This window comes from Leopardus geoffroyi, chromosome A1 (genome assembly GCF_018350155.1).
Source record: "Leopardus geoffroyi isolate Oge1 chromosome A1, O.geoffroyi_Oge1_pat1.0, whole genome shotgun sequence".
Lineage (NCBI taxonomy): Eukaryota > Metazoa > Chordata > Mammalia > Carnivora > Felidae > Leopardus > Leopardus geoffroyi.
In genome coordinates this window covers 113,033,723-113,057,707 of record NC_059326.1, presented here as the reverse complement: position 1 = coordinate 113,057,707, position 23,985 = coordinate 113,033,723, and the positions used below count along the sequence as shown (strand labels likewise).

Below are 23,985 nucleotides of genomic sequence, written 5' to 3'. Positions count from 1 at the left end.
GCTGGAGAATTTCCTGATCTAGGAAGCTTGAGGGTGAGATGGAAGGAGGTGTGTGTGTGTGTGTGTGTGTGTGTGTGTGTGTGTGCTGGCGAGGCAGAAATAGAAAGGTCTGCCATCGCTAAGAATCCATACTCCTTTTGGAATAGGTTGCCTGTGCCTGTGATGTAATGAGGCATATGTCCCAGAAGACTTAAGTCAGCAACCTCTTCCGGGGAGCCCCAGGATTGGTTAGTTGTTTGACTTCCAGACATTTTGGGGGGTGGGGTGGGGCAGGCCTCTTCTGGCTTTGCAGTTAAGCCTCTCTGGGTAGCTTACCTCACTACCAAGACATTACTCTCTGATCTCCAATTCTGGGCCCAGGAAAGGATGGTCGTCAATGGCTCACAATTCTATTCAAGTCACTAGAGGATTCTGAGCACTTAACTCCATGTCAGGCATCCTGCGTCAGAAATGGAGGACAGTGGTGAACAGGATGGTGGTTCCAATTTCAAGGAATTTACAAAACAATAATAGCTTCCCATGTGCTAGCCATATCCCAAGCTCTGTCCTAAGCCCTTGATACTTAATCTTTACCACATCTGTATGTAGTAGAGGTACTCATTTTATCCCTGTTTTACAGATGAGAACACTGAGTCACAGAAGATCAGTTAACTTACCTAAAATAACACAGCTAGTCCGTTGCAGAGCCAGGGTTTGAACTCTGGCAGTCTGACACTAGAGTTGATGCTTCAACTATGACCGTTTGCTACGTTAGACCATCGAGGGGAGGTCTGCAGAAGGCGCATGTATGTTAAGTGCTGTGGCATTGAGCACAGACGTGGTGAGAGCAGAGGAAATCATCGTGGGGAGATGAGGCAACCAGACATTACTTCCCAGAGGAGGTGAGGTCTAAGCCGAGATCGAAGTTGGGCTCCTTGCTAGGCAAGGTGGATGGGCACAGGGGCTCGGGGCCAGAGAAAAGGAAATGACAAAGTCTCATGGTGAGAGAGAGCATGGCTTGTTTAAAGAATAGAAGGAATTCAGGGTGGTTGAATCACAGATTGCATGGCAGGAAACATTCAGAATGAGGTAGGAGAGCCTTATTCACTCACTCGGCAAACATTCATTGAGCACCTGCTGCGTGTCAGGCATTGAGGCAAGACAACACGGATTGATACAAATAAGGTGACGCCCTCCTGGAGCTGATCGTCTAAAACCTGACATGACGCCTCCTCATCTCACCAGCGAAAAAACTTAATTAAACTTGGAAAGAAGGCAAAAGGTGAGTAGCATGTTCTCTCAATATCGACCGCCGCACTGTGTAACAGACTCACACCAAGATTGTTGCAGTGTCTAGAGCAACGTGCCTGTGTTTGACGTTGCTATTTACCGGTAGTTATGAAATCACTGTTGGTGAAGTTAAATGCCCCATGTAGGTATCTATCAGGTAGAAAAGATAACCTCAAAGGTGACAGTTTTACTGACCTATAGCATGTTAACAAATTTTATCTGTCTCAGTGCGTTGCTTTTCTATCGTTGCCATAGCAAATAACTACTGACTCAGTGGCTTAAGAGGACACCAATGTATCATTTTACAGCTTGAAAGCTCAAAAGGTCAAAGCAGGTGTCACCACACTGAAACCGATTTGAATGTAGACTGCATTGCCTTCTGGAGGCTCAAGGGCAAAACCTTTTCCTGCTCATCCCAGTTGTGGGAAGAATACACCTTTTCAGGTGTAGAACAGAGGCCCTTGCGTTCTTGCCAACTGTAAAGTGAGGGCCATTTGTAGCTGACCGAGGCCTCTGTTTCTTAGCCTATGACCCTCTTCCTCAGTCTCAATGAGACAGAATGAACTATGGCCCTTTGTAGCAACGTGGATGGAACTGGAGAGTGTGATGCTAAGTGAAATAAGCCATACAGAGAAAGACAGATACCATATGGTTTCACTCTTATGTGGATCCTGAGAAACTTAACAGAAACCCATGGGGGAGGGGAAGGAAAAAAAAAAGAGGTTAGAGTGGAAGAGAGCCAAAGCATAAGAGATTCTTAAAAACTGAGAACAAACTGAGGGTTGATGGGGGGTGGGTGGGAGGGAGGGGAGGGTGGGTGATGGGTACTGAGGAGGGCACCTTTTGGGATGAGCACTGGGTGTTGTATGGAAACCAATTTGACAATAAATTTCATATATTGAAAACAATAAAAAAGAAAAAAAGAAAAAAAAAGAAAAAAAAAGTGAGCAACAGGGGTTCCTTCTCACATCACATCATCCCCCCCGCCCCCCGCCTACATTTCTGTCACCCTCTTCCCCCTTTAAAGACTTGTAATTAAACTGCGCCTCCCCAGATAATCCAGGATTATCTCCCTTCTCAAGATCCTTAACCTAAATCACAGCTTCAAAATCTCTTTTGTCAGGTAAAAATCACATGAATATGCGTTCTGAGGATCTGAGTGTTGACATCTTTGGGGAACCCTGTTTCAGCCCACCACATTATAATGACTACCGTTATTTAAGAATGCCCCCCCCTTTTTGTAAACTATGTAACCCCGTTCCTCAAAATGCCATTTTAACTATCTTTACCAATCTTACTAGTTCCCTTATGGATGAGTCAGTAAATCTTTAACACGTTTATTCTACATTTGTACATTTTTAACTTTTTGAAAACCGTAGTAATTATACCCATCAGTTCTGGAGGCTTCAATAAGATTGCCAAGTGGTCTAACCTGCCAGGGCCCATTTAACTATGATGCACGGGGAGCAGACCTCATGGGCTGTCCAGCCCAGCATGCTATTTTGGCTCCTGGGATGGAGTGCAAATGATAAACATGGTAATAAACGTTATCTTCCCTAACTCTCTGTCTCTGAAATCGAATTCTAAGTTGTTCTTTTTAATTTCTGCTCCTTGACCAACTTTAGTCCTGGTTCTGATTAGTGCATGGCTGGGACGTTATTGGCCATTGTTGACTACAATGACCAGGGCCCCAGCTTTCTGGGCTGATCATTTGGTGATTTCTCCTGAAATGGTGGCATCTATTCTCTGTTGGGTAAGAAACCGGTTTGTTAGTCTTTTCTGTTTGCCCGTTTGGCAACTTGTGACCTCAAATCAATTAGGAAAATATTTTATTCTTCCTGGAATGAAGAACAGCCCTTTGAGATCTGGAACGGTGAATTCTTCTATTTCTCTCTGTTCACGGCCGGTAACTATGTAAAGCTACAAGGTCTCTGAAGGGTTGTGCGTAATTAAGAAAAGCTTTACTTTTCATTGCGATATATTTCCCTTTTCCTGAAGTATTAATTAATTAGATTACAATGTCTCACAAATGAAAGTAATTAATTGCTTTATAGAGATTTTAAGCACTTAAATAAATTACGTATATTCCCAGAATTACCCTCCAAATAAACTAAGCTTCTGATATTTTAAACGGATTGGCTTACCAAAATCCTTTCTTATAGAAAATACTAGCTAAGAAACATTTTTATAAGAATCAAAATTCAAGTAATCAAGATGAATCCTTAAGCAAATCATGCTGATTTAAGCTTTTGGCTTAACAATAGTTATACATATTTTCTCTGGTTTTATCAGTATGAGGTATAATATAACAATTATTAAAAGCAAGGTTTGGTATATTTTTCATGAATAAGCTAGTTAATCTGAACTTCCTGAAGTTTTTGTTTGTTTGTTTGTATTTGAGAGAGAGAGAAAGAGTAGGGGAGAGGAGCAGAGAGAGAGAGAGAGAGAGAGAGAAAGAATCTTAGGCCGCCTCCATGCCCAGCTCAAAGCCCAACAAAAGTGGGCTGGATGCCATGACCATGCGATAATGACTGAGATCATGACCTGAGTCGGAAAAATCAAGAGTCGGAAGCTTAAATGACTGAGCCACCCAGTTAACCATGAACTTCCTAAACCTTTCATGTTAATTTACTGGTTAGATAAGCTAATATTATACCTACATAATATTGAGGATTGTGAAATATGTAAAAATTGTAAGTACATTGAACAGTAATTCTAAAAAACCTTTATAAAAAATTTTTTTTAATGTTTATTTTTAATGCGGGGGGAGGGTGGGGTGGGCAGAGCACAAGCAAGGAAGGGGCAGAGAGAGAGGGAGACACAGAATCCGAAGCAGGCTCCAGGCTCTGAGCCGTAAGCACAGAGCCTGACACAGGGCTTGAACTCACAAACCGTGAGATCATGACTTGAACTTTAAAATCATAGACTAATGTTAAATTGAGTAAACTAATGAACAATTTTTGGATACCCAGGTAATTTCTAAACAAAATAAAATACAGAAATCTTGGTTATTTAGTAAAGTCTTAATATATAAAAATATATACTTTTGCCTCCTATTTTCATGGTATGGAGTAGCTATATCTTTGGGTGCTGTTAATGGACGTGTTCCTTTTGCCACTTTGAGAACACGTAAGAGGCATGTGAGTAACCAAGGGGGTCGTATTACGTGTTCTTGTGAGATTTCTGGGCTGTGTTGATAGGTGGTTCTCAATTCCCTACCTAGCTTTCATTTCTCTGAGATAAAATTGAGTTGCTTTGGTTAAAAGTTTTAATCAATACAAATGATTAACACTATAGACCGGGAGTAATGACAAAGTAATGACTACTTAAAGCTAACAGGCTGTATCTCTTAAGGGAAAGAGGGATAGGTTTGGCTTAAAGCATCCGGGCGTTCCCGAATGTGGAAAAGACAAAATTTGGATACGGAAAGTTGTAGAAGGTTCATATAAATTAGATGTTATTCACCTTGGCTTAGAATATCTGCAAATAATGAGTCTGGTGTAATCAAAGGGGTGTGCTAAGATTTTGGAAAAGTGTGCTCATGGCTGATGGGCTTATTCCTAAGGTAAGTTTAACAAAAGAGGTAGGGGAACTGCGGAATCCTTACTGCCAAAGCTGATATTAATTTCAAACTAGAATTTGATTTCTCTCTGTTAAAATGATAAATTGATCTTAGAACACGTAGCCTGCTTTTACAAGGGAGAGAACAAGGTTATTCACTATCTTCTGTGTTATCTGTCTGGATAGCAAGGCTCCTAAGTCTTACCAGAATAATTTTCTGTGCTTTGCACTTACTTCGTCATCATCACCTTGATTTTCAAGGAGCCAAGGTTTCACAAAACCGTGTCACCTTCTTCCAGAATCTACTTAAAATATTCTATTGCCACTTTGATTAATAGGTAACCAAGCTACTGTTTCTATCTTAATCAGGCTTCCAGATTTCCTCTCCTAACTCTTGATTTTGCCATCAGAGAACCAGACCATCATTTAGGGAAAAGATTGATTATTTCTTTTACACCCAAATATCTTTGCGATGTCCCAAAGTTCCCATGGGAACTCACAAAGATTTCTTCTTTAATATTACATATAAAAAATTGCTAAAAATAATTAGGATTGTTTCTGCATGTTTCTTAATTAGTTCCACCCTGTTGTACAAGCTAAATGACAACAAATGATGTGTCAAAGCACAGAAGAGTTTTGTACAGGTAAAACGTTATTGATATTAATGTGGCATAAGTTATCCGTATTATAGAAGGGAATGCGAAGTCCCAAAGATTTGCCAATGCTCTCACTGTCCACAATATGTTCTTGCCTGAGAGGAATTAATTTTCAAGGAAACAGTTATGTATTATATCCCAACAGAGAATTTAACTTTCCTCTTTTTTGATATTATTATCTGCTGCGCAAAATGAACCACAGATACATAGTCTCGTCTACCTCTGGTTTTCACTCTCCTCTGACATGTTCCTGAAGGCCTGCAGGCTAGAATCTGTATCTTTGATAAAGAAAAACTCACAGTCTTGAGGAAAGGACTGACTGTATTGGATACCAATAACTATTGATGCGTCAAGACTAGGCTTACGGGTAAAAGCTCCAACGTGTAAAGCTGACATTATCTAGACAACTGTCAGACTGTATTAGGGGACTGGTCAGAACTTCTAACATTCTCTTTAGTTCACAAGTAGACAATTTTACACAAGGAGCTGCTGACCTAAGATCCAGTGGAATAAATTTAATGACATAGGACTGAATTAACTGATGAGGGAAAACCAGACTGAAATTTAAATGGTAGTTATCTACTTCGGCATACGTTAATTTTTTAATGTTCTATTTATCATAATGTATGAGAGGAGATTTTTACTCTTCCTTTTTAATCTCTCTCAATGTAGTAGACGATGCTTTAGGAAACTGAAAAGAGGACACTTTTTTAATGTTTATTTGTTTTGAAAGAGAGACAGATAGCAAGAGCAAGCATGAGCCGGGGAGGGGCAGAGAGAGAGGGGGAGAAAGAGTCCCAAGTAGGCTCTGAACTGTCAGTGCAGAGCCCAATGCGGGGCTCAATCCCACAAACTGTGAGATCATGACCTGAGCTAAAAACAAGAGTAGGACGCTTAACCGATTGAGCCGCCCAGGCGCCCCTGAAAGAGGGCACTTGTAAGGATATCTGCTTGTTACTGTCACCTCTGAATTCAGAGACGAGGATGTTTATTGAGATGCTTTACTTTGCACAGCAATATAGTTATTAGCGTAGGTTCAGTGAGGATTTGGCCTCCTTTTTACCAAGATATAATTTGACAAATTAGCTGTGCAACTAAGGCCAGATCTGGAGTGTCCTGTTGAAAAGGAACCTCACTTAATCAAGTGTGACAAGCTCACCTTTACAAAGGTATATTTAACATGTGGCGTCAATGTTTACAAAGCTCTCCCAGGAAACCTGGCCTGAGATGTGTTCTATGCCATACAGGCTCCCAGCCTCCCAGAGGTAAGGAAAGTCACTTCCCGGAGTACCAGTGATCATAATAAAACATGGCAATCTTGGAGAATTCACCAAAATTTACTAGCACTTCATGTGAGATCTGTCTGGTGGAGTTTCTCGGACTTTGGTTTCTTGCGTCAGAATACAAGTCCAAATCATCAAGACTTTTAAACAGCCCAACCTGAGATTCTTTAATAAAATTTCCAGACAGAAGTTAATTCTCTGGCTTTAGTGAGGCCTCAGTACCTCTGGCTCAAGGAAGATTATAATGGTTAAGCAAGACTGCTTACTTCACCTTTGTAAACAATCAAGCTAAAACATGAGACCAGCCTTTGGGGTGGTCAAGAATAATCTCTGGATATTAATTATAATAAAAAACGGGGGGACAATTAGAAAAGATCTTTTAAAATTTGGAAAAATAGGCAAAGAGAGGGCAGCATGTCTATTTAAGGTTATAAAGGAGAATTGTTTCATAGGCTTATTTGAGAATTTAATTAAATTTCCAGGGAAATATACCTGTATTTTGCTGTGCCATTAAGGGATGAGACCCAGTGAAGTTACATGTACCATGAAGATTTCTCTAAGGTGACAAAGATTACCCTACATGTTAGGCTTCACTGCTCTACAGAATATTCCAGTTTTATGTTTGACTCAGAAAATTTATTTCAGAATGCCTTTATCCAGTAGATGAGATCACCCTGTTCTTCAAAACGCTCTTATTTTTGAGACAGAGAGAGAGAGAGAGCGCAGAGAGAGAGAGAGAGAGAGAGCTGGAGAGGGACAGAAGGAGAGGAAGAGGAAGAGAGAGAATCCCAAGCAGGCTCCACACCCAGTGCAAAGCCTGATGTGGGGCTTGATCTCATGACCTCAAGGCTAAGAGATCATGACCTGAGCTGAAATCAAGAACCAGATGCTCAAGGCACCCCTCAAAATGCTCTTTGAACTACCTTTATCATACTACTGTTTTCCTCATTATTTAGTTGGTAACTTTTGACACATATACATTCTATATCATTAAAGAGTCATGCTTTTCATGGTGTGAAAATTATGATTATACGTACATTACCTCACAAGATGGAGAATGGGGTGGAAACAGCTTCTCTTTCCTTCCCAGTTCCAGAAGGTGCCATCGCCTTGGCTTCTGACTGAACGACTCTTCCCCCTCTCTCTCTGTTCCCCTCCTCGCTCGCCAGGAGCTGTGCAGTGGCTGTGGTCAACCTTTTTCTGAGCCTCTTGTTAACTGCCTCAGAGTCTTAGGCCTGCATTACAATTCCTGTCTCACTTCTCTGGGACTATATCAGTGCTTGCTCTAAGCTGTTCCAGACACAGCTAGAGAGGCATAGGGAAGGAGACGTTTTTGCCATATTACCCACTCCTGACAGGGCTGTTTATTTATTTATCTATCCAATGATTTATTTATTTATCCAGGGTTGATTTATGATTTATTATTCAGTATCCATTCATTAAGTCCTCAGAAACTAGCATCAGAACCATAGTGGGGGGGGGGGGGGCGGGGAGGGGCGCCTGGGTGGCTCAGTCGGTTGGGCATCCGACTTCGGCTCAGGTCATGATCTCACGGTCCATGAGTTCAAGCCCCATGTCTGGTTCTGTGCTGACAGCTCAGAGCCTGGAGCCTGCTTGGGATTCTGTGTCTCGCTCTCTCTCTGCCCCTCCCCTGCTCATGCTCTGTCTCTCTCTGTCTCAAAAATAAATAAAAACATTAAAAAAAATTTTTTTTTAAAAAAGAACCACAGTGGGTGGTTTATTGATGTAATTAGGTGAACCCCTAAAAGCTGACATTTAAGTGACTGTATTTCATGGAATAATTGATAATGCAAATACCTTTTGTGTGTGTGTGTGTGTGTGTGTGTACAATATGCAGCTACTTGTGTAGCAAACTCCAAATTTTCTGCAGTTGAGTGCATAAATTTATTATCCTTGCAGAATCCAGTCTGTGATGGAGGCATTCATTCAGGAACCCAGGCTACAGATTGTCTGCCATCTTCAGTGTGTGACTACTTCCAAAGTTGCGCTGGGTATTGGTATTCAGCTGGTGGCTGCTGGAGAGAGAGTTGAGGATTGGGTGAGAGGTTTTTAGGGGTCAGGCTCGAAAAGGTATCTTCCACCATATCCCCTAGGACAGAACTCAGTGACAGAGTCACAGTGACCCACAAGGCAGGTGGGGTCGCAGGCCAGCTGTGTTCCTAGATGGAGAGAGAAATAGTCTTGGTAATAGCTACCGAGTCCTTACCACAGCTTCTGGAAGTCAGAATCCCGGAGTCCCTTCAGCCCTCGCTGATGCCGACTTTGGAGGTCCCTAGAAGGGGGGTGTGAGGTCGTGTCTATTGAAAACCTCATTTCACTCACTTGAGCTACTGGCTCAGGAACAAGTGTTATGTTAGAAAGTACAATTGTGAAAGTGACTATTTCTTGTCCACAGATCCCGGGGGCAGACAGAGTCCTTTTCCTTCTTGTCCTTTATCCTCACAGATAGGAAGCTTTCAGTGTTATTCCCAGAATTCCATTCAGTAGGGAGTGGGAAACAGTTGTCAGCCCTGGTGTGGGGATTGAGAGGATCCAGGTAAGCTTCTGGAAGGTGACTGGAGGCCGCCATCATTGGCTTCACGTGCAGGACCCGGTAGGTGATTCAGCACGTGAAAAACACCTGGAACTACAGGGTTTCAGAGTCTCTAGCTTACCCCTTCAGCATTCTTTTTTTGTTGTTGTTTATTTATTTTTGAGAGAGACAGAGCTTGAGGGGGGGAGGGGCAGAGAGAGAGGGAGACACAGAATCGGAAACAGGCTCCAGGCTCTGAGCTGTCAGCACAGAGCCCGATGCGGGGCTCAAACCCACGAGCCGTGAGATCGTGACCGGAGCCGAAGTCGGATGCTTAACTGACTAAGCCACCCAAGATCCCCTACATTCCTCTCTTCTTAAAATTACAGTATCTTATCATTTAAAGAGCCTGCAGGCATGCTTCCTTCTAGCCATGGAGACACTGAGCCCGGGAAATTTGAGGCCACTTTCACAAGGTCACAGATAGCACCTGTGGCAGCCCGGTTCTCCTGACTCAAGTTCTGTCTCCGCATTTGGAATTAAAGTTTGCACAAAGTTGTCCATTTTCAACTGAAACCTTAGAATGTGTCCTCCCTCTTTCCCTGGTACTGCAACAATAATCATCGGTCAAGCAAAAATCCCACGGCCATATAATTGAGGACTGGGATACTCTGATGGAATTTCCCCTTCAGACGTGGGGAGGGTGCCAGAAAAGAGAGACCTGGTGCCTTGTTCGGGCCAGGCAGCCCTACTGGGCCGTATTACTTTGTTTTCACAACATTGTAAGAGAAGTCATCGTCCCCACCATACAGATGAGGAAATGGCAGCTGTGAATTACAGCCTTTCCCCAGATCATGAAATTGGCATATGGAGAAACCAAACTAGAACCTGGCCTATCTGGCCACATCGTGAAGGATGACTCCTCCTGCCCTTTCAAGACAACAGAAGGTCCTATTTACATCCCAGTTCCCATTAGTCCTGGAGTCCAGGTTCCCCACAGAGAGTATCTCCTAAATAGTGACTCTCTCCTACCCTGACCATGAGGCTCCCCTCAGATAGAATGCTCCCTGAGGTGCCCCAAATCCTTTTGCTGCCTAAAGAAAGATATGGGCAGTTTTTCAGGTGCCCAAGAAGGCAGAGGATATTCACCCAAACCTGACATCAGTGTGCGTACCCTCGTAAGAAATTGCTTTGCAGAGTCCAGCTAGTAACCTGGGGATGTGTGTGAGTCTTGGAATTCATACAGACCACTGCTTCTATCCGTTATCTTTCAAAAAACATCTTATGAAAATATTTTGCATGCGCGGAAATAACTCACCATCCAGTTTTTAACATTCAAGTTAGCCTTTTGTCATGTTTCTTTCTGAGTGTGCTTTTTAAAAACTGTTTTAAGTTTTTTCAATTATTTTGAGAAAGAGAGAGAGCATGCACACAAGAGGGAGAGGGGAAGAGAGAGACACACACACAGGATCCCAAGCAGCCTCCCCATCATAAGAGCACAGGGGCTGAAACTCATGAAGCCGCAAGTACATGACCTGAGCTGAGTTCAAGAGTCAGGTGCTTAACTGACTGTGCCACCCAGGTGCCCCCTGATTTTTCTTTTTTAAAGGAAAATCTGAAATTGAGGTTTATTCTGTCATCCATGTTTTTATATTATTACTACATAGATAAATATCCACACGTGGCCTTGTTTTGTCTTTTAAAAATTCACACAGTTTTTATCTTTTGCAACTTTCCTTTTGCAGTGGACATTGGTTCTTCGATACTCTCATGTTGATATATTTGTCTGGAGTTCATGCGTGTCCGCTGTAGGACAGCATCTCAATGTATGAATATACCGCAATTTATCGATCCATCCCTCCTCTGAAAGATACTAAAGTTATTTTGAATTATATTTGCAATTATAAATGGTAACGGTTAATTTTATACATCAGGCTGACTGAGCCATGGGGTACCCAGACATTGGCTCAAACATCATTCTGAGTATTTCTGTGGGTGTTTGAGGATGAAATTAACATTTAAATCAGTAGAATGAAGGCAGACGGCCTCCCTAATTCGGGTGGGCCTCACTCAATCAGTTGAAGGCCTGGAGAGAACGACACGACAGACCTACTCACCCCAAAATAAAAGAGGATTCCTCCTGCCTGGCTGCCTTTGACCTGGGACAGCCCCCTTTTCCCGTCTTCAGACTCAAACTGAAGTATCACCTCTCCCTCAGTCACGAACCTGTTAATCTTTGAACTGACACTACACCACTGGGTCTCCTGGGTCTCCTGCTTTTTAAAAATTGTTTTAAGTTTTTTTAAATTATTTTGAGAAAGAGAGAGAGCATGCACACAAGTCACACTGCCACATCTCGGCGGCCTCCACAGTCACGGGAGCCAATTCCTTCTGATAAATGTCTTTCCATATACACACACCTCCTACTGGTTCCATTTCTCTACAGAACCCTGACTAATACACAAAGCTGGGCCTTTTATGCAGGCCTTCTGGGCATGCGTACAGTGTAGACCTAAGAAAGGGCCTCCGGGGCGCCTGGGTGGCGCAGTCGGTTAAGCGTCCGACTTCAGCCAGGTCACGATCTCGCGGTCCGTGAGTTCGAGCCCCGCATCGGGCTCTGGGCTGATGGCTCAGAGCCTGGAGCCTGTTTCCGGTTCTGTGTCTCCCTCTCTCTGCCCCTCCCCCGTTCATACTCTGTCTCTCTCTGTCCCAAAAATAAATAAACGTTAAAAAAAAAAAAATTAAAAAAAAAAAAAAAAAGAAAGGGCCTCCGAAACCATCTACCTTTATGATCTCAGGATTCCCTCCTTCATTCAAGCCACCATCCCTGCAAACAAGGCAGAATCTCCATTTCCTTTGTGATGCTTCACAACTTACTCTACTTAGGTGTCCATCCTAGCCTTTCTGTAACAGTGGTGGCATCTTACACGGCACCAGGCGGCCTCCTTCCTTCTCCAGCCCAAGTCTTCTCAGGTGACTGTTTCATTCTATCCAGCCTTCCATTCCTCCAGCCCTCTCTTCCCCTTCCTTCCTCCCACCCTCAGCTGCTGACTTAGAGCAGGGCAGGCACTTTCTAGGTGTGGGAGCCTCAAATAAGCATTAACATAGCTCCCCCACCCCCGCCCCCGCCCCCACCCCCTTGAGCATCTCTGAGCTCAGGAGTCCATGGAAAAGGTAAACCAACTACCATCAAACCCTCAAACTAAGGCCTTGCCTGCAAAAAGAGCGCCACACCAGGTGCAGAGGGAGGCCCTGGGGAGGGTATCCAGCCAGGCAGGCTGCCAGGAAGGGGAGGGCCCACAGGCAGGAGTCCCGAGGGAGGGGTCCTGGAGCTAGGTCTGAGCGAAGTGTGCGGATTTCTCAGTTGCACCAAGGAGGAGAAGAAACAAAGACGTTCTAGTAGAGAGAAGAGCTGCAACAGAGCATCCGGCTGGCAAAAGGCTGAGCAGGATCAAGTCAAAATGAGCTGAATGAGGCTGGAGACGCAGGCCGGCTTCTACTGTCGATGATGCCAGTCATAGGAGGAAGGATGGGGGAAGAAGTCAGAAGCTGATAGGATTTATTCGAGGGAAAGCTATATCTCCAATGCTATATGCTCCAATTATTAATGGCACCAGTCAGTCTCCAAAGCCTCTGATCATGATAGGTATTACCATAAAGAAAATTTTTACGAATGCATGAGCAGTGACAATTACATTATAGATTTGGTCGTCTCCTAGTCGGGTGCCCGGTTGGCCAAGTTCGGCTCGAATTAGAAGGCTAAGGGCAGTTCCTACTATGCCTGCTCAGGCACGGAATAGGAGGCAGAGAGTGCCAGTGTCTCTGTGGTTAGTAGAAAATAATCAGCGGTTTATGAACGTAGGTAAAATGGCAGAGTAAAAGTGAGACTGTAAATCTATGAACAGAGGTTCAGGCCCTCTTTTCACCAAGCTCGTGGTGAAATATCACATTGAATTGCAAATTCAAAGCTGCTGCCAGGACTTCTCTGGCCTTTTTTCCCCAGCCTGTTGGAGAAGTCGATGAAAGTGAGTTGATTAGGGTATTTAGCTGTTAACAGCCCTCGGAGGGCTTCGAGCAGGGCCACGTGGGCCTCTCCCCCAGCCCTGGGCCACCTGGTTGGTCTAGCTTGTGTTCACACAGCTGTTGTCTACACGTATGACAAAACTGAAATAAGTCGTGTGATGTACATGTCCACATGGGTGAGATTCATAAACAAGAGAAACAAATTTAAGCCAGAAACCCTCTGAGGTTTTCCCTATTTGGGCTTCCAGACTTTCCTTAAGATCAACTTTCTTTTTATTTTTTTTATAATTAAAAAAAATGTTTCTTTAATGTTTATTTTTGAGAGAGAGAGAGAGAGAGAGAGAGAGAGACAGAGTATGAGCAGGGGAGGGTCAGAGAGAGAGAGGGAGACACAGAATCCGAAGCAGGCTCCAGGCTCCGAGCTGTCAGCACAGAGACTGACGTGGGGCTCGAACCCACAAACCGTGAGATCATGACCTGAGCCGAAGTTGGGCACTTAACCGACTGAGCCACCCAGGCGCTCCTATAATTTTTTTCTGATGTTTGTTCATTTTTGAGAAAGAGAGAGTGAGCGGGGGAGGGGCAGAGACAGAGGAAGACACAGAACCTGAAGCAGGCTCCAGGCTGTGAGCTGTCAGCACAGAGCCCAACTCGGGACTCGAACTCACGATCCGTGAGATCATGACCTGAGCCAAAGTTGGATGCTTAACTGACCGAGTCGCCCAGGCACCCCAAGATCACATTTCTGATGGTCAGAACACAGCAGTGAATCTGGCATGGGTTTGCTGCATCTGTGAGCAAAGAGATGAGGAGGGGCTTGGCTGGGGTTGTGTGACCTCAGAGCTATAAAAGCTTCCTTTCAACAGGAAGGGCCTGGGGTCTCACTCACCTCATTGTCAGAGATACCAGCTTTCTTATTTTAGAAACACAGTTAGTTGATCCTACTCATTTAATAAGCTTTGTGCTGAACCAGAAAGGGAAAGAAAATCCATTTTGAGAATTTGCAATTTTATTTGGTTTTGCTGGCTCATTCTCCCAGGAAGGAGATTCCCCTATTTTAATCCCATCAAGCTGGGATTCAGCACAGCTTCCAAGGAACCGAGAGTTTCCCAGGGCAGCCTGTCTCACTGCACAATACTTGGTTACTACAGTGGAATTAATTTACTACAAGAGCTTATTTCTACCTGCTGTTAAAATCACCTCCATCCTGCCACGCCAAGTAACCAATACATTTTGTGGGCTCATTTGCTTTTTTTCCCTTGCGTACCTTCATCTGGTTGTTTCTCGTAGTAGAAAAATGGAGGAAGGTAAACATAAGATGTTAGTGACAGCTGGCAGAACTACATTTCTCTCTGCATCTGTGTTCCCTTCGCCACTGGTGGTGGCCTGTTTATGTGAGTTTGCCTGGATCACCCCGCTGGATTCCCCTCCTGGCTCAGAGCCAGCCGGCTATAGAAGGGCAAGGACCTTTTTTCTTTTTCTCTTGTCTCTCTGTACCCAGAGCTTCAAGTGTATGAGGTGCTTTTCTTCTCTCTTTTTTTAAATGTTTATTTCTTTTTGAGACACAGAGAGAGAATTAGCAAGGGAGGAACAAAGAGAGAGGGAGACACAGAATCTGAAGCAGGTTCCAGGTTCTGAGCTGTCAGCACACAGCCTGATGCAGGGCTCGAGCTCACAAACCGAACCATGAGATCATGGCCTGAGCCAAAGTCAGAGGCTTAACTGACTGAGCCACCCAGGAACTACACAAGAGGTGATTCTACTCTTGCCTCTGGATGCTGGTCTGAGGACTCCCACCTGGAATCTGAGTTTCGCTCCCAGTAGTTTGTTAAATAATGAACATTTTGTTGAACTTACTGGAAACATTGTAATAATTATAGAGGAAAGCACACTGGTTCTTGCTGTCTCCTTGCCTGCAGAGAAACAAATGAGAGTGAGTGAAACGTATGGAAAAGAATCTCCCACTCTCCAAAGACCAGCAGGGCTGGCGGACTCTTTTTTACTCGTTTTGAAGTTAAGAAAAAAAAAAAAAAAAAGGCATAAAATGGGATTTTCAAGAGTCCGAACAGCCAGCAGAAAGGCAAGATACCATCTTTATGACACAGGAATGCCTGATAAGAATAGTGTTTATGGTTTTTCTCTCGCCAGGATGTCTCTTTGCTCCTAGAGAACTTTCATGCAATTCTCCCAGTTTAAATGCTATGTAATTCATTACACAAAGCTAAAAGAGTACAATATGTCTTTCGGGCCCTGAATAGTTAAATGGACAGTAACTGCCATTTTTGAGGGCCTACCATGTGTCAGGGTGCAGTATACTTTGAAGGGCATGGTCCAAGTCTAAGCTCTTCAAGGGAAAGGGCATGTTTTTCTCGTTGACTGCTACACTTAGAGCATTTAGCTCTGCTTCTGGCCCAGAGAGGGCTTGTGGAGAGCAGGAGGAAGAAAAGAGGCTGCCCGTGACCTTGTCTCGTTGCTTCGTTTTCTCCTCAAACCTACCTTTGCTCATATTCATGGTCTCCAAATTTATAGGGGCGTTCTCTTTTTGCACCCCATCTCATCTTTCCAACAAAACAACGCGTTAAGTGATCAGGGTCTTGTGTCTAAAGCCACACACGTCAGTGGTAGGATTTGTTTCTGAGTGATTCTGTTGCCAAAAACCTGTGTGTTCTTCCCAGTGTCACAGCTGGCTCCCAGCAAAGGATGACTGCCGTGTGGTGGCAGGAGGCATCCCCGGACAGAGGAGGGCCCCAAAAGCAGACTGTGGAGGGAAGCAGGGCTGGGTGGCATCTGGGGCTCACCCTCACGGCAGTCCTCGCAGCTGACGAGGGCACAGGGCTAGGAAGTGCTATTTCAGGGAGAGGAAATGCTTGTGCAAAATGAAGAGAGACTTATTCCTTAACAAATACCCGTGCCAGTTCCAGCATCACAGATGAGGGATTTCCTATATGTCTGATGCTTCCCAGGTTAGGCTGCAAGCACCAGCTGGTAAGAGAATCCCTTGTCTGATGTTCAAGGTCAAGTCTAGACATTGTAAACTGAGGCATCACGATGAAGAGGATGAGGCAGATCACTCAGTAGGAAGCTAGACTGCCCACCTCTCTTTCCTGGTGCATCACATATCACATAAAATGGGAGAACTGTATGAAATTTCTCTAGGAGCAAAGAGACATCATGGAGAGAGGGGAAAATCATAACATAAACACTATTATCATCTGGCATTCCTTGTCCTGAAGATAGTATCCGGCCTTTCTGCTGGCTGTTTGGACCCTTGAAAATCCCATTTTATGGCTTTTTTTTCCCCTTAACTTCAAAATGAGCGAAGAAAAAAAAAAAAAAAAGTCAGCCAGCCCTACAGGTATTTGGACAGAGGGAGACTGGCAGGAGAATGCTAGAATGTTTGGGAAGCCTGTCTCAGAGTGTATGCTGTGTGGGGGAAGGTGGTGCTGGCAGAGAGGAGCTCAGTAAATTCCTGTAGAAGGGGCTGGACATGGCCCCTTCTTTTCACCTACAAAGCTACCTCGATATTGGTCATGTTTGCGGTTTTCTTTTGTTTTTTAAATTTTTTTAATGTTTATTTGTTTCTGAGACAGAGAGAGACAGAGCATGAGCACGGGAGGGGCAGAGAGAGAGGGAGACACAGAATCCGAAGCAGGCTCCAGGCTCTGAGCGGTCAGCACAGAGCCCGACGCGGGGCTCGAACTAACAGACCGCGAGATCATGACCTGAGCTGCAGTCAGACGCTCAACCGGCTGAGCCACCCAGGCGCCCCTCTGTCGTTTTCAAATTTAGCTTCAAAATTCATGACAGAAAACTTAAAATGTTTGTGAAATAAAAGGTCCTTGCTAATGCAGGTACCTTTGACCTAAAGAAGGGCTGTGGTGCTCAGTTTACCCCTGCACAACCAGGTAATGAATGCATGTCCCCCGCGGACAGGTAGACCCCTCCCAGGGTCCTCACACAATGGTGATGTTCCTGATCGCGTTATGGGGCCGGCATCTCCACCTGCAGCAGACACTGGCTTTCAATGTCTGTGGCTTTAAGCCCAGAGGAGGGAGAAATTCTCAGAAGAAGAGACAGAGACTGAAGATGGCTTTGGCCTCTGGCCTCTTATCCCCTAGAAGTGATTTTTCTCTTAGCTGGCCAAGGATCTGTCCTGAAAGCTGGCCCTGACTGCCCAACGAGCTCTGTGTGCCCTTGAATCTGACCCCAAATTCCAATTTTCTCACGCTGCTCAGATTAGACGTCTCTTGTGGAGCTGACCTAGCCTCGGACTCCAGACCCCTCCCTCTTCCGTGCCCCGGTTTGGCCTCATTTCATACTCCTGAGCCTGACATTCAGTCCCACCCTGCTCCCCCACACCTGCCCTAGAGAACTAGGCAGGGGGTTTTCCCTGGCACGGGGTTTTCTGCCTCAGTGCTGACGGTGGCTGTGACTGCCTCTAACTGGACTGCTAAAGAGTGGAAGCTTCTTCCCACCTGGGGACTTCCGAGTTGCTTCCTCATCATGCCCAGAGTCCTGGAAGGGGACGTGGGGCAGCCTGTACCCTCCAGGTCGTGCTTTTGGCCTCACCCAGAGCTGAGAACAAACCAGTCTTCCCTGCTGGCGCACAGAGTGCCGTGATGCTGTCCAAAATCGGACCCGGAATTTTCCGCTTAGGAGGAAACCACATATGCACTTACTAAATGATTCAGAACGTGGCGTCTCAACAGCATTGATCTATTGTGCCAAACCCTTAAATCTTTACTTTAAAAAACTGTTCACTAGTTCCTTTTATTTTTCTTCTCACCATCGTAGCCTCCCTTCCCCACCACCTCCCTACTGGGGATGTTGAAGTACATGTGGCTTTCAAAAAAATTTTTTTAAATGTTTTATTATTGACAGACAGAGCATGAGCATGGGAGGAACAGAGAGAGGGAGACACAGAATCTAAAGCAGGCTCCAGGCTCTGAGCTGTCAGCACAGAGCCCGATGCAGGGCTTGAACTCATAAACCATGAGACCATGACCCGAGCTGAAGTCGGACACTCAACCGACTGAGCCCCCGAGGTGCCCCCATGTGGCTCTTTATCAGAATGTGAATTCTCCAATAAGTCATGGTTTGTGGGTCCCTAGGGGTTATTCTTCCCAAAGCAAGATGACTTCTCTGGGCCCTCTCTCCCAGAGCTCGGGATTTGTTTCCCTATCCAAGAGCAGAAATAGGAGCAGACGTACATTTCTTAAAATCACTATGGTTTCAGGATACAGCATGGGTCAGAAGAAGGCCAGGCTGGAGGATTAGAGACTTGTGAAGACTTAATTTAAGAGTCCTGATAAGGGATATTCAGGATATCTATTGTCCCAGAACATTTGCAATGACTTAGTTGAGCCTAAGTAGTTTTAGACAAAAGATGACACAGAGCAGTCTGACTATCCCCCACTGTCTACTCCCCTAGCACCCAAGTCTTGAATCTTATTATTATTGTATAATAAAGACACCCACCAACTACACGGTGGAGGGAATCAAAGAGAGAATCTGCCTGTCCACTAGGGCTTGTGTATGCCCTTGAGGCTTGTCACCTGCTGGAAAATGGGTCCCTGAAATCTGACCAGATTAATACCCCCTCAGAGGGCAATCAACGGAGCTTGAGAGAAACATTGATTTGAATTCCATCCTCTAAAGGAAGCAGAAATTATTAGTCGATTTCTGAGAGCCCATTCACTGGTATCCTCCCTTGACTTCTTTCAAGGGCAATTAATGGGGATGCAAGACCCAACCTGGGAATCCAAGGGGAGATACAGTCAAGCAGGAAAGGGAAATTTTCTGAAGGGGGAAAAGGAGGTTTGAAGCTTCACTGAGAGGAATGTTATTTAATAAGAGCCTCAGAGACATCATGAGATATTGGGACATAACATATCCCTGCAACAGTGGGTGATAGCATTTTCAGTTATCAATTAAGAGACACCAGTGTCAGAGATCCAGTAGTACATCTGGGTTATTAACAACGGGAGAGAAGGTTTAAATTACTCTCTGTTTAACCTTTCCAAGACTTGATTTTTATGAAAACCATTAGCAAATATGAGCTGGTCAGGGAGAGGATAAACAAAAGATAACCCAAGCAGAAAGGCAGAACTCAAATCAGAGTGAGGGAAAAATGCAAATGGAAGACCAAGAGAATGCAATGCTCTCTCATCGCTTGGTTGGTGGGAGTTAAGGAAAGAGGAAGGAAGGAGAGGAGATACATGGCAGAGCTTCGGTGATCCAAATCCAAGTATATGCTATCTTTGTTCATAGTGTGAAATCTATGGGGACACAGTCCAGCTGAGAGCAGCAAGACAAGGACAGTACAAAGCGAGGGTCACCCATTCTCTGGGCCAAAAATGGCAAACAGGCTTAATCTTTGTATTAATTTTATCAATTAGGAGTTGCTTCTCTAAACTTTATCCTCAAAGTCAGAGGCTAGATCTGAGATCAACAGTAGAGTACTGTGATTGAATAGTGACATCCGCCCCGGCCCAGGGTTGGCATGGTCTCAAGCAGTGTGGGAGAAAAGAGTGCTACCCGTGGCCCAGTCTGGTTTACTGGCATTCTCTGTACTGGACTTTAGAGTCAAAGGCTAAGCTACACTACGGTAAGTCTTTTATCTTTGTCCTGTACATGATTTCTCAAGGGGATTTATATGGAGAGTGATGTATTATGAGTATGTAGCGTTCCTGGATCCCCTGGCACTGAAAAAAATCTAATAGAACCTACTCTTGAGTCCCTACATTTTATATGCAGGTATTTTTGGAATTGGGGACATAAAATTTTCCCTCATAGGTCCAGGTAAAGTTTCCAAAGGTCTTGTTGGTTACCTGGGGGAGTGGGCTGGGAATGGGATCTCTGGGTGGACGTCAGTGAGCAAAATTTGTTCCCGGGCTCCTGTCCTCTCTCCCATCCAAGGAAGAGATGCTCAAGTTCTTGGTCCTATGGTCAAGGACACCACCAATCCTGGATACCACTGGCGCAGCCCAGGAGGGCCTAGGGAAATGTAAGGACTTGAGATTCCCCTTTGCTTAACACATGAGTGTCATGTGGGGGATGGTGACATTATCTACCTGGATCTAATGATTGCTTTTTCCTCCAATAGCCAGAGATAGATGTTCAGGCATCTATGTGAAAAGCTTCCTGGCATAAAAGTAGATTGAGTATTGATTCTCATTTATGGTTTCAGGGGTCCCCCTTCAGGAAACAGGACAACAGAATCTACATGGCAGACCCAATAGCTTAACTGCAAAGACTGACCTTTCTCAGAATGACAACTCATGTAATATGGCCTAAGTCTGAGTACAAATAGAACAACCCCCAAACGCCTTCGGGTCAGAGCTCATTTTATGTTGTTCACAAGAACCTATAAATCAAAATTTTGGTCAAGTGCTAAGTCAGCAAGACTGGTTTCATTATAATGCTTGCACTTTGTCATCAGGAAGACAAAACAAATAAAAGAATAATGATCTCTTTCTTTTTCCAGCCAGCATTACAAAATTGAAAGGCTGACATAACGATTTGTGTCTATATACAGCCTCCTTTCCAAATAACAAATACATTTTGAGGGCATTATATAACTCAGTTCTTTTCCCCTACATAGTAGGAATGCTTGATAGAGTTGTTAATTTGAAAAGATCAGTTGCAGTGTTCAGTAGTGGAGAGACCCCTGCACTTACACATTTCCTGCTGTATTCCCAGCTTCTAGAATAACCTCATAAAAGCTCTTACCAGCAATATGAGCAGTATGGTCATGGGCAAGCTTTAACTCTAAGAATGAGCTTCCCTGTAAGTAGAATGGGGCGAGCATGTCTACACTGCTTCATGTCTTTGCTCAAGGTTGCTTCTTCTCCCAGAAATGTCTTGACTCTCTCATTTCAAAACCTTGCTCAGGGTCCCTTTCCTTGACATCCTCTAATTTCCCAGGAAAAAGTGACATCTCCTTCCTTTGGGACTCTGCCAAATCCCATAATCACTGTCATCAAAACACTTAGAGCCCTTTGTGACATTTATCTACCTGAAATTCTACCTGCTTCTGCCAAACAGTGGTTTTCTAGAGGGTAGGAACTATGTCTCATTCATTCCTATGTGCCCAATGCCCAAAACAGTAGAAATTTGGTGTATAATTTCTGAATGAATAAGGGTATGGGTAACAGAGGACTAGAATCAACCAAGTGATGTGACCCATTCTGGGTTTTAGGAAAATTCCCCTGGCATGGTAAGGCACACAGGCTAGAGTTAAGAGGGGGTTATATAAAAAGCATCAAGGGGCGCCTGGGTGGCTCAGTCGGTTAAGTGTCCGACTTCAGCTCAGGTCATGATCTCACAGCTCGTGAGTTCGAGCCCTGCGTCGGGCTCTGTGCTGACAGCTCAGAGCCTGGAGCCTGCTTCACATTCTGTGTCTCCCTCTCTCTCTGCCCCTTCCCTGCTCATGCTGTGTCTCTCTCTGTCTCAAAAATAAATAAACATTAAAAAAAAAAAAAGCATCAAGACTCCTTGGGACTCAGACACTGTCTCTAGAATGCTTGTGTTAATATCAGAAGCAACCCTAGGTCATGCAAGCCATTACTGTCTACCAGTACATTATCTTAACACTGAGTCTGCTGAGCCTAAGACAGAGAGCCCATGTCATGATGGGGTCCAGAATGGCATAGAAAATGCTGAACCATGAAGCCCCTTGGAGAGGGATCAGCCTTGGTGGGCATGCTGGGGTAATGGGAGGCAGACTGTTGACTAAGTGGGCACCTGAGACCCTTCATTCACTGTACAGCTCTCCCAGGGTCCTTTGGAAACAGCTTATGCTCAAGGGGATGTAGTATCATGGACTTATTTCTCAAAAGCAGGGGCGGGTCAGTCTTTTGTTTGGGTTGTGAGAGCCCTTACAACCAAAGAGTACAGGTGGTTACCATTGCCCAAAGCAGACTGGGGAAGACGAGCAACCAGCTTGGGCTCAGCAGGAATAGAGGTGGCATTCAGTCCTATTCTCTGGGCCACGTCACAGACACAGGGGTAAGCTCAAGGGAGTGTTGGATTTGTGGAAGGGTGGAGGTTCCTGCTCCCACTGCTAACCTGAACAACAAGTGACTTCATTATTCAACTGTAGGGTAAGGACTAACCTCTTACTTTTCTTTCCTTCCCTCCTTCCTCTTCTTTCTTTCTTCCTTCCTTCCTTCCTTCCTTCCTTCCTTCCTTCCCTCCTCCCCTTCCCTTTTCCTTCCTTCCTTCCTTCCTTCCTTCCTTCCTTCCTTCCTTCCTTTTTGTAAAGTCTGTATTAAATCTACAGGGTCAACCTCTGGTTGTCTCTCATCTATTCTATTTTTTTAAAAACAACTTCATGGAAGTATAGTTTATGTACATAAATTGCATTCACTGAAAGTACACAAAATGATGAGTTCTGACAGATCTCTATACACCCGTTGCTATGGACTGAATGGTGTCCATCAAAATTCTTATGTTGAAGCCCTGACCACTACTGTGACCGTATTTGGAGACAGAGCCTACAAGGACACAATTAGGGTTAAATAAGGTCACAGGGTGGGGCCCCAATAGGATAGGATTAGCATCCTTGTAAGAGAGTAAGAGACACCAGAACTCACTTGTTCCCTTGCAGTGTGCCCGCTGATCCTCTCCTGCTTCTCTCTCTTGCTTTCTTTCTCTGTCCCTCCTCTCTCCCCCTGCCTTGTGAGCACATAGTGAGAAGGCGGCTGTCTATAAGCCAAGAGAGGGCTCTCATCAGAACTTGGACTTCCAGCCTCCAGAACCGGGAGACATAAATTCCTGCTGTTTAAGCTTCCCCGACTATGGCATTTTGTTACGGGGGCCTGAGCAGACTGCTATACTCGTGAAAGCAGTCATTGTACAGAACGATTCTACCACTCCTACTCCTTTTCACAATAGACTGAAAACCTCTAACCTTGAAACGAGGAGAGAGATGTCTGCTGTAGGAAAATACACAACCTTTCCAAAATGCCTCTTGACATGTTTTGTTGCCCATGATGTCATTATGCCAAATTTTAATGAAGAAAAGAGGCCATTATGCAATTAAGGCAAAGAATTCATGGTAATTCAGCCCAGAGTATCCAATTAAGCTTGGCACAGTCACCAGCTCTCAAAAGCTTCTGGTCACCTGCATAAATTTTCTAGTTGAAGCCTGACAGTTATTCACCAGAAGCAACAGGTTCTCTGAGCATAGGGGATCCCAGAAAGTTTTGGAAAAGGGAAGTCTTCGATGTTCTATGGCATCTTCCTCATTTCCCAGGAGCCAAACTCCCTTTTCCTCCCTCTGGAGATGGTTTTTCAATCCTTGTCACTTCTCCCCCATTCTCCCCACCTCAGGAAGGGTCAATACAGCCTCCAAACCCAGTCAACTACCTGAGGGAACTGGTCTCCTGTGGTTCCTGGCTGTGCTCCTGCGTCTAACACACTGCCCAGAAAGAGCTGCTACCCAGGAGATGTCTATGGAATGAATGGACACAGGTCTCTTTTCCTCCTGCTACCTCTAGGATGCTACTTTATGCTGCCCAGGAGATGTCTATGGAATGAATCCTTGATTAAATGAAGTGAAAAGAATTGACCAAAGACATGGCAGCCATTTGAGGTCACAATGCATATTAAGGCAGCCTGGAATGCTGTCTAGTGAAGCAGCCTTTTGATTCTTCTG

The 23,985-nt window shown here is 44.6% G+C and overlaps 1 long non-coding RNA gene across 1 annotated transcript in view; it reads right to left on the bottom strand.

Moving 5' to 3' along the window:
• LOC123601196 overlaps positions 1–23,772 on the bottom strand; it is a 54,490-nt gene extending 30,718 nt beyond the window's left edge. The window contains exons 1-2 of the long non-coding RNA XR_006714022.1: positions 23,697–23,772; positions 316–439 (exon numbers count right to left, since the gene is read on the bottom strand). This is a non-coding gene — a long non-coding RNA (uncharacterized LOC123601196). The remainder of the gene's footprint in view (positions 1–315; positions 440–23,696) is intronic.
• Positions 23,773–23,985: the final 213 nt, after the last annotated feature.